We start from the raw sequence: 10712 nt of genomic DNA, 5'->3' as shown, positions 1-10712 counted from the left end.
GTGAATGGTACAGTGGAATAAAAATTACTAGATAATCACTTCAGTTCAACTAGTTCCTATCCATGTCCTTGATTATTTTTTTAATTTAATTTATTATTTTTTATATATAGCAGCTTCTTATTAGTTATCTCTTTTATACATATTAGTGTATATATGTCAATCCTAATCTCACAAAACACTTGGTTAATTTTAAACTTTACTCACTTTGTCTCATCATCCCACAAGCCCCAGCTGAAATCACAACCTCCTCTGAGAAGCCCTTCTTACAGTCACAAAATGTGAGTTGGTGACTCAATCCTTTATTTCCAAAATACACATATTTTTCAGTAATAATGCCCTTATATACTAAATTAACTATTTAAAAGTCTATCTTTTCCTCTCTCTAATAGGCTGTGATCTGCACAAGGAAGAGGACAATATCTTACTCATCTTTGTAAACATATCTTACCAACATGCAATGCTTATTGCCTGAGGAATTTGTATTTGTTGATCAAGTGAGCGAATAATTGATCTTGTTATTTATTACAGTTAGTAAGTAACAAGTTACTATGGTTGAGTCCCTACCAAATAACAAGCAGTTTGAATACATGATTTAACTTAACCCTAAACAAGTCTATAAATGATGTATTAATAACCCTATTTCATAGATGAGGGAATTGGGACTCAGAAGTACAAGAAATTTCATCAAAGTCCATTAGCACATGAAGGCAGAGTTCAAAACAAATTGATTCTCTTCAAATCTTTTTCAATCTCTAATAACCTCTTTACAATTGTTTTCTTGTATAAATATTAACAACATTAAGTGAAATCATACCTCTATACATACATTTTTGCAAGGTATTAAAATAATAGAATCCATTCATGTTACTTTGATTATCAGATTATGAAGATGTCTATACCTAACATACTAACATCTACATACTAACAATATGTAGTTTAGAGAATATAAAAGACTGATGCATCCAGGATTAGAACAGTGAAAAGCATAGCTTTGAGGCTAAAGATGTGAATTATAAGATGAATTATAAGATTTCCTCATCTTTAAATAATCCTTTTCTCAAATACACAGAACTAGACCAGCTAATTAAAGCAGAATAGGAATGTACTGAAGGTACTCATGATGAAAAACCAGAGAACCAGGCAAAGGAAAGGGTAGAGACATAGTAGCTCTGGATAATAAAAGGAGAATTCTCATCCTGATTCCTTCTCTTTCCCAGGCCCTCCTCCCCCAAGGAGTGAGCATCAGCCCTGTCTCTGTCTCAGTGGTGCTCTGCACTCAAAATTCAAATGCTCCCAAGGGAGATTCTGACTGGTCCAGCTTAGGTCACATGAACATCTTTTGGCCAAATTTGGACAGAGCTCTTCAACAGTACTGAGTGACTACTAAACTGTGACTTAAGGTTTGACATTACAAAAAGCTAAAAATATATTTCAATTCTGAAAAGTCTGAAGAGTAGGTATTTACAATCACTCATTTGGATCACAAATAAAGCCCAGTAAAGAGCTTTGTTGAAGGTTTGAAGTGCACCTAGTGGTGAAGAGGACAATCTGGAAAGTTCACTTCCTTAGTAACCAAATTGAATTGATCTGAACTGGAATGATTTATTAATGCCCATTTACCATATTTTCCAAATATGAATATTTTTAGTGTTAAATGTCTTGCTTTTATCTTAGACTATAATCAGCTGATAAATTTAGTTTTTTGAATGTCTGGCATGCAGTAATGCTCCACGAATATTGCGTTCCTTCTGTATCCCTAACCCAACACATTATCAGAACTCCTTTGGATTCAAGTTAGAGAAAACAACATAGAGCTAATTTAACTTAAAAAGAAGTTTATTTTTTTATTTTTTATTTTTTTAAGAAGTTTATTTTAAAGACACTGAGGAAGAAATTGTGGCTGGCTTACCTCAGCTTATTATCCCCCTCATCTGAGTAGATATACCATATGAAGCAGGGTCACCTTCCTCCGCATGGTAACCATGGTGGGCAGAATACATAAGGTGAGAGAGGTAGAGCAGACTATTTCACAAATGTCAGTCACACACATTGTCCCAGACTCTAACAGTAAATCCACAAGTCAATAATAATGAGTATCTTGGTGACCCCTCATGAACATGACTGCTAGAATACCAACTCCCTCTATTTTTCACTAACTCCTCTTCCTACTGCACACCTAGTCTCTGCAGTGCCTGTCCAAGTCCCTTTCTTCCATGAGGAGGTATGATGCTGCTCTGTAAGCTGGAGACACCCCCCAGGCTACCTCTGAAACTGTTCTCTTGCTCTGTTGCAGCTGTCATGTTAACGTCACTTCCATTGCTTTGCTCTTGCTGACGTTTCTTGTGGTCACCATTTCTACTGTCCCTTGCACAATGAGCATGCTCTTTACAGTGGCCCTTGCCACTTGATCCTCTGCTGCTCCAAGAGTGTAAGTGGCAACTCGTGAAAATTAAAAAAGATTCTTGCACGTTTTAGCATAGTCCAAGACTGAGGTCTTTTGTTGTTGTAAATTTTTCCTACAGTCTAGAGATAAGCACCTAGAACAGTGCTGAGTATTTATAGTATGACTTACATTCAGTTCCTTAGCAAACAGACCTTGAGATGATTTTTTTTTTTTTTTTTTTTTTTTGCAGATGGTTTTTAGGGGAATGCTTTTAGGAAAAACCACCTGGAAGACAGTGAAGAAAGCAGGAATGGACAGAGAAAAGAACTGAGCTAAGATGCAGTTTCAACTAAAACCTCAGCCTATCCCTCAGAGGTTCTAGAAATGGAATGGCCCAACAGAATACTGAATGGGAAAAGATATTTGCAAATGATATATCTAATAAGAGGTTAATATCCAAAATGTACAAAGACTCATACACAACTCAACCTCAAAAAGACAATCAATTAAAAAATGAGCAGGAGACCTGAATAGACATTTTTCTAAAGCAGACATACAGATGGCCAACAGACATGTGAAAAGATGCTCAATGTCACTAATTATCAGAGAAATGCAAATTAAGAACCTCAACCTGTGTTATCACCTCACACCAAAAAGACAACAAATATCAATAATAAGTGTTGGTGAGGATGTAGAGAAAAGGGAATTTTGTACACTGTTGATGGGAATGTAAATTGGTGCATCCACTATAGAGTATAGAGTATCCACTATGGAGTATGGAGGTTCCTCACAAAATTAAAAATAGAACTACCATACCATCCAGCCACTCTACTTCTGGATATTTTCCTGAGGAAAACAAAAACACTAATTTAAAAAGATACATGCACCCCTATGGTCATTGTAGCATTATTTACAATAAATATGGAGGCAATCTAAATGTCCATTGACAGGTGAATGGATAAAGATGTAGTATTTATATACAATGGAATATTGTTCAGACATAAAAAAGAATTAAATCTTGCCATTTGCAATAACATGAAAGGGGCTGGAGGGTATTATGCTAAGTGAAATAAGTCAGACAGAGAAAGTAAAATACCATACAGTCTCATTTATTTGTGTAATCTACAAAACAAAACAAATGAACAAACGTAACAAGATAGAAACAGTCACAGGTACAGAGAACAATTAAGTGGTAGCCAGAGAGGAGAAGGGGATGAGTGAAATAGTTGAGAGGAATGAAGAGGTACACACTTCCAGTTACAAAGTCACAAGTATGAGTCATGCGGATGAAATGTACAGCATGGGGAATATAGTTAATAACAGTGTAATATCTTTGTATATGACAGATGGTAACTAGACTATTCACGGTGATCATTTTGTAATGTTTAAAGATATCAAATCACTATGTTGTGTATCAGGAGCTAACATAATGTTGTAAGTCAATTATACTTTACAAACAAACAAATTCATGGAAAAAGAGATCAGATTTGTGGTTGTCATAGTGAGGAGAGGGAATTAGATGAAGGTGGTCAAAAGATACAAACTCCCAGTTATAAGATTAATAAGTACTAGGGTTGTAATGTAGAACATGATTAGTATAACTAACATTGCTGCATGTTATATTTGAAAGTCATTAAGAAAGTGAGTCTTAAGTGTTCTCATCAGAAGGAATTTTTTTCTTTTCTTTTGTATCTACATGAGATGATGGATGCTCACTAAACTTACTTTGGTAATCATTTAATGATGTATGTAAGTCAAATCATTATGCTGTACACCTCAAACATATACAGTGCTGTACGCCAATTATATCTCAATAAAACTGGAAGAAAAAACAACTTGCCTAGTCATGTTCTCTCAATTAAAAAAGAAAAAATAAACAATACAGAGAAATCCTATACACTTTATGCAGTTTTCCTCATCTCCTAATGGTAACAACTTGCAAAACTATAGTACAACACAATAAGGAAATTGCCATTGGTACAACCCATTTATCTTATTCACATGTTCCCAGTTTTCCTTGTACTTGTGTGTGTGTGTGTGTGTATCTAGTTCTACGGAATTCTACCACATATGTGAGTTCATGTGTCCACCACCCCAGTCAAGATACAGAACGGTTCCATTGTGACGAGAATCCTTGTGTTGACCTTTTGTAACCACACTCTTCTATCTCATACACACACACACCAATTCCCTAAGCCCTGGGAACCACTCTGGTTGTTTTCTAGAGAATAGACCACAGAAGTGCAAGTAGGGAAGCAGGATAACAAGTTTGGAGAGTGTTGCAGGAATCCCCCTAACAAGTGATGTATGTCAGACTGGGATGTTTGTATAGGAGTCATGGAAACAAGATTTTGAATACACTTTGAAGTTAGAATCAACATCCTGGATGAGGCATCCTGGATGAGGATTGTGAGAGAAAGAGAGGAATCGAGGATCATCTGAGATTAGGAGTAACTAGAAGGATGGCAATGTTATCAGTGGAGATGGGGAAGACTGTGGGTAGATTTGACTTTGGAGAGAAGATCAAGCATGTTGATTTTGAGGTTTCTATTAGGCCTCCAAGTAGAGGTACTTATAGGCACCTGGCATTTGGAAAACAAGTCAAAGCTGGGAACATAAATTTGGAAGTTATCAGCATACAGACTACTTTAAAACTCTAGTGACTAATGGCCCAATTACTATGCTGTACTCCTTTTCCAACTTTGGTAGAAATGAATAGTGCTTAACTCAAAAGGGTATGGTGATCTTTAAGTGAGCTCTACATAAACGATGCAGGCTTTAGGACAGGGCCTGGACCATAGTAAAAACACTTGATAAGTGCTAGCTGTAATTATTGATGAGGGTGATGACAATATGGGGGTTATGGGAATGTGATGATGGTGATAATGATGTAGTTTGAGAAAATATACATCTATCCTTCCCAAGCCTATGTCAGCTTCTTGAGCACAGGTGTGCACGGCAGTGGAGCTTCTCATCATCTTGAACTGATGGAAATGGAAGAAATCTCCCACCTCTTTAAAAATAAAACCCTACTTGTGGCTCCACAGTCACTGAGTGACAGTGACAAGAAAGGGAAGGAGAGAAAAAGGAAAAGAGTCAAAGCAAGAACTTTTCTATTCCCCCTCCCCAGATTTGACTTATACTCAGGCCCTATACCAGGTGATTCCCCCAGCAAATTTGCTGGATGGGTATCATTTTACAATTTTACCAGTGAAGACATTTGAGCATTAAAGAGGCTAAGAAACCTTCTGAGTACCACAAGCAGAGAATCCCGGAGCCAGAGTTTAATCCAGGCCTGTGGTGCAACACAGCTGTGGCAATAATCAGTAATTGTGTGTGAAAAATAATTGAAGTAAACTGCAGAGAGTCCCCAAGGTAAAAAGCATCCCTGTCTCTTCGCAGCATCACTCACTGACAAACATATAATGAGCCTCTTGTAGATACGAGGCCTGAGTTGCCTGATGACTTCCACAGACTCTGCACAGCAGGCTTCAGAAAGGGTCTGGTCAGTTGAAGGCAGGGTTCCAGAGCTGTTAGAACAGAGGCAGCTGTCCAGGAAGATATTACACAAGGACACAGACTCAAATTTCCAAACAGTTGGGAATTTGTTGTTTTAAATACCCTCCAGCTCCTCTTTAGTTCTCTGCAGGTAAAAATAGCTCAGTTGCCAAGAAACCTGGGAGTGGTGATAAGTTCTCATGAAACAGATGCACAAATTTGTTGTTAAATGAAGCTCTAAAGGATGGTTCTTTAAAGTGTCAACTCAGGTATGGTACTATATAAGTTGGGCCCATCATCACACCCTAAAATGTGTTCTTATACTTAAATAATATAAATTAAGAGAAGAACACACTGACCACAAAAAGTCATGGACTACATACAGTTCCTGTGCATCTCATCTCAGAGTCATGGCCTGACAAGTCCCTCCAGAGACTTGTAGTTCATCATAGGTTGAGAAAATTGTTTCTGAGGAGTAATTGTTGTACTCCTAAGTGAGTGAAACCCAATGCACACCTTCTATAGAAGTAATGGATTTTAGGATTACAGGTGTTTATGGGCCGAATTTTGTTCCCCAAAAGACATATTGAAGTCCTCACCCTCAGAATGCAACCTTATTTGGAAATAGGATCGTTGCCAGTGTAATTAAGATGAGTTCATTCTGGAGCCAAGTGAGTCCTTTATCCAATGTGACTGGTGTCCTCATAAGAAGAGGAGAGGGACCCAGGAAGAGGTGACCACGTGAGAGCAGAGGCAGAGACTGAAATCTGTAAGTCAGAGAATCCTGAGAATGGCCAGCCAGCTGAGACACTAGAAAGAGGGATGAAGCTTTCTCCCCCAGAGGCATTAGAGAAAGCATGGTCTTACCAAGACTTTGATTTCAGACTTCTAGCCTCCAAAACTGGGAGAGAATACATTTCTGTTGTGGTTTTAAGCCACTCAGCTTTTGCTACCTTGTTACAGCAGCCTTAGCGTAATATGAATACAGAGATCATTCTGAGAATAAAACTTGACTCAATTTCAGATAGAAGAAAAATCTGCCCTGGGTTACAGATTATATGACACCTTATGAATCTTTTTAATTGGCCTGATTTATTTATCTCGCATTCCCAGGGCTAAACAAGTATTCAGTGAATGAATGAATGAATGAGTGAACACGTTTACTTAAGGTGAACTCTCCACCTCTATGCCCTTCCTCGCCCTCCACTCCCCTGTCCTAGAAGACCTTTCCTGATCTTTCCTACTGCACTTTGTAACTATTTTTTTTTCTGGGGATGGGGAGTGTGTTTTCTTATTTTTGAGTTTTGAGAGTTGGACATAAATCCTTTGTCTGGTAAGCGATTTGCAAATATTTTCTCCAAAACTTATTTTTTTCCCCCACTGCGAGGCTTGTGGGATCTGAGTCCTAACCACTGGACTGCCAGGGAACTCCCACTTTGTAACTTTTTCAGGACATCATTTGTCTGCTTGATAGAAGGGACTTCTTTACTAACCCTTGAATTCTCCAGAATGATTAACAGTGCTTTGTATAAAATAAATGCTTTACTGGTCAGTAAATATCCATTAGATTACATTGAACTAGTCGAACTTTCACTGCTACCTTTTTTCACTTTCTCATTTTCGCTTTTTCCGGTAAAGTTTGTCCCAAGCTCTGCTTTGTAATTTACCTGGTTTTTATCCCTTTATCCCATGCTTTGAAGACCAAGATGTTCAGGACAACTGCCCCAGCCCCTTCAGCAAGCCAATGAACAACTGGTAATATTTTTTCATATTTACTTCATTATTTTTTGCTGAATTTTTAAAAAGGAATATTAGACATCATGATATTTTACCATTAAACACCCTAGTATTTATTTCGAAAAGGTAAGGACATTTTCTTCCTAAATGAGAAGATTATTATCTCACCCATTAAAACTTACTATAATTTTATCAATATCATCTAACACCATCCTAGTTCATATTTACCTTTTCCTCATTGTCTCAGAATGCGTTTCATGGATGTTTTATTCACACTATGATCCAATAAGTTTCCATTCATTGCATTTGATTGTTCAGTCTTTTAAGTCATTTTTAATTTAGACAATTGCCCCATTGCCCTACGTTTCTTTCTCATATCATGATGTTAAATCTAGATGATGGCTTTTGGAGAGTCATTATAGATATTTTTCTATTCATCTCTACATTCAAATTCTGTTCTCAGAACATTTTTTTTAAAAATAATCAAGGTAAAATACTATGATATATACAAAAATTACAGGGGTAAAGCAAGGCAGCATTCTCCAATCCTTCTACATTTCCTCTATTTTTCTCTCTCTCTAACCCTTCCTTCCTTTTGTCTTACATCTTCACTCACAGAATTCTCTCCTATACATATGACATTGATATAGGTTTTCTGGGTTCTAAGAGAATAAGGCAGTATTCATATATTCAACAAATATTTAACTAGTACCCAACATATGGCTGGCAAATTCTTGGATCTATGGGAAGTAGTCTTAAAAGGATAATTCCCTACTTTTCGCAGTGCAAAATCCTTGATACAATTGATTCTTGAATTTACTGCTATGTCCTCCATCTTCTTCTTGTAGCTACAAAGAAATATGGCTACAGCATAACAATTTGCTGGCATCTGAGAAGACAGCAACCCCCAAACCAGAAAAATTTTTAGAAATTATTGGTGTTTTCAAAGCAATTTTATATTAATTCTCTCATTTGCTCTTCCTAAAATCAAGCTATGAGCATGCTATCAAGAGTTTTAGCTCCGTGGTACAATTAAAAAAACTGAAGCAAAGAGATCAGGTCTCAATGTGCGTGTGTGTGTGTGTATATGTGTGTGTGTTTAAAATTAGTTCATTTAGCTCATTAGTTCATTTCTGCTGCAGAGACTAGCTAGCTATTAACCGGAACACTTTTCTGTATACAGATAGACAACATTCCCCAAAATCCGCTGCTGTTACATGTGATCACATATTCGAGTTCTGGTCAATGGAATGTGAAGGGAAATATGTTAAGCACTACTTATGTGTCTGGTTCTAAAAAGCTTCCAGTAAGAGCCTCCATGCATTATACACTTGTTTGTTATAGCAGTTAACATTACCCTAACTTATAATCATTTCCTATCACTCCTATGTCTCTGCTTCTTTTCCCAAGACATTCTGCACCTATGCCTTCCTTCCTCATGATGTTTTCCTTTTATGAAATTCACTAACCTTCAAAAACTCACATCATGTGAGCACTGTGTGTTCCACGATACCTTCCCCCCCAAAATCCTTCAAGTGCTCTATCTCTAAATATCCAGAGCATCAACAATCAGTGTTATACATTTTGCTACTCGATTAAATTGGAGAATATTGGTCACATGTATTGGGTTTCACTAAAATCATATTGTCTTATTTTACCCCATGCCCCATGATACCCCAGGAGGTATGGAATATAAAGTAAGAACTTTATACATTTCTGCTAATTAATTGAAAGTGACTGGATTGACAAGCAAAATTAAAAATACCTGACCATTTCCCGGCTAATTTATACTTTCTATTATTTGCTGAGGATGTATTATGAGTTTGGCATTGGTTTAGAAACTAAGACCAAAGTAAGCACACTACCTCATTAATCTTTCCTTCAGAGTAAATGTCCTTTCACTTTTTTCACCCTAGAGCTTTTCTCCTAGACTTGGCTGCTTTCTTTGCATTGCCTGGGAATATCTCCACGGTTTGTTGAATAAACTAAGCCTTAAATCCAGATAATTTGATGGTCAAATCCTGCCTCCTTCATTTATATTCTGTGTAACTTAGGACAATATCCTTATTCTCCTTGTGCCTCTAATTGTGTCACCATAAAACAGAATCATGTGTATCTTACAAGGTTGTCATGACAATGATATAAATATCATATATAAATAAAGTGCCTAAACCTAAATAAATTGAGCAGATACTCAGAAAATGTTAGTTCCCCCTTAGTGTAGCTCAGTCTTTTGGGGAGAAGAGGGCATCTAAAATTATATTTGAGGTGGAGTAGGTGACCAACCTAGAGGAAGTAGAGTACCTCTCTGCCTTGTGTTTGTGAATTCCTCAAGGTTCCATAGCTGGAAGCTTTACAGAGAAAATATGGATGCAGAAAATTTACATAATCCTTTCATTCAAGGAGGAGGACGGAAGAAAACTGTTATTTTATTAGACATGAGAAGCTGGGGGAAACTGACATTATTCCTGATTTTTTTTTGCATCTCTTTCTAATTAGTGCTTTCACCTTAAAAAGCAAATAACAGTTTCAGCTTGCTTCATCCCTATGTCATGCTGATTATGCAGTGTGTGAAATTTCCATACTTCTAAATGAGACGATTTTAGGGAATATGAAAACACAGCATTCAGCCTCTGAGAAGCACCAAGCCAGGATGGGGGGAGATGTAACTAAACAGCTGCACGTGTGAGAGGGATTAGTGATTTGAGTCGGCTGCCAGCCCAACGTGAGTCACCAGTGTGTCGAGGCTGCCAAGAGGATAATTTGATCTGGGGCTGAATTAACAGGACTGTAGTGACCAGACCAAGGGGAGTGATACTCCTGCTGTCTGGGCATGAATCAGACCACACCTAATGTACTGCAACTCTTGTTTATCCCAAATACCCATTTCTTTAGAGTGTACTGTACAAAGAGGAGTTTACTGTACTGTGGGAATGGGTGGTTTAATACTTGTATTAAAAAATGTAATCTTTTACCTTATCTCTACCCTAGAATTTACCACACAAGTTGTGTTGTTATTTTATATACGGATGTTTGTATATTTGAGGGCTAGGAATGTGTCTTTTTTCTTTTGTGCATCTGGTAATATAAATGG

The sequence above is a fragment of the Lagenorhynchus albirostris genome, chromosome 17, assembly GCF_949774975.1.
Source record: "Lagenorhynchus albirostris chromosome 17, mLagAlb1.1, whole genome shotgun sequence".
Classification (NCBI taxonomy): domain Eukaryota; kingdom Metazoa; phylum Chordata; class Mammalia; order Artiodactyla; family Delphinidae; genus Lagenorhynchus; species Lagenorhynchus albirostris.
The sequence above is the reverse complement of the archived record's forward strand: the minus strand, read 5'-3'. Positions refer to the sequence as shown.